This window comes from Lipotes vexillifer, unplaced genomic scaffold (assembly GCF_000442215.2).
Source record: "Lipotes vexillifer unplaced genomic scaffold, Lipotes_vexillifer_v1.1 scaffold496, whole genome shotgun sequence".
In the NCBI taxonomy this organism is placed as follows: domain Eukaryota; kingdom Metazoa; phylum Chordata; class Mammalia; order Artiodactyla; family Lipotidae; genus Lipotes; species Lipotes vexillifer.
In genome coordinates, this window is record NW_006786690.1 from 3,253,665 (window position 1) to 3,254,656 (window position 992).

The window sequence follows — 992 nt, forward strand, 5'->3', positions numbered from 1 at the left end:
CCTGGAACTGAAACTCAGCAGAGAGTACCCACCCCAGGGACCCTTGCCCAGGTGGAACCCCTGCAAGCCCCGAACTACCCTGGAGCCAGCCCTGCCCAGGGCCGTGCTTCCCAGAAAGGGGGCCAAGGCAGAAACCACAGAGCCCTGGCAGAGGGAGAGGGCTCTGGGGCCAGCCAGAGGGACACGTTCTCTGAGCGTCTGTTAGGTTTCAGGCCCTGAGCTTGGTTCCGGGAACAAAGTAGGGACCCTAACCAGGACTGGCTTCTAACGGGCTGTGTGGCCTTAGCCAAGTCACTCAACTTCGCTGAGCCTCAGTTGCCTCAACTGTAACAAGGTATCCCTAACCTCCCCCCACACCTGGCTGCCTGGGTTGCTGAGAAGTTTAACTGACCTAAACCTTGTGCTGTAAGGTATGTGACACCCTGCAAACAGCAGGTGCTCAGTAAAGTTGCTGTGTCAACTGGCCCAAATCTGCCCTCGACCTGTCTCTAGATGGGAATCCCAGAGCTCTCTGGGTACCCCTGGCAGGAACTGCCCTACCCCTCTCTGGTGCTCAGTTCTGTCCTCTCTGAAATAGGGTCACAGTGCCTGTGCTGGCTACTTCCTAGGATCAAATGAGAAAGACCTTGAACCCATTAAAAAGGCCTTCTCTGGGGCAGAGAAGGGACAGCACAAGCAATGATTTTCAAACTACAGGTCATGACCCATTTTGAGCCCAACGTAGCTGCTGCAGCCGGGATTTCTTTTCCTTTGTGGACGAGAAAAAACAATATTGAGGGCTTCCCTGGGGGCGCAGTGGTTGAAAGTCCGCCTGCCGATGCAGGGGACACGGGTTCGTGCCCCGGTCCGGGAAGATCCCACATGCCGCGGAGTGGCTGGGCCCGTGAGCCATGGTCGCTGAGCCTGCGCGCCCGGAGCCTGTGCTCCGCAACGGGAGAGGCCACAACGGCTAAAGGCCCGCGTACCGCTAAAAAAAAAAAAAAAAAAAAGAA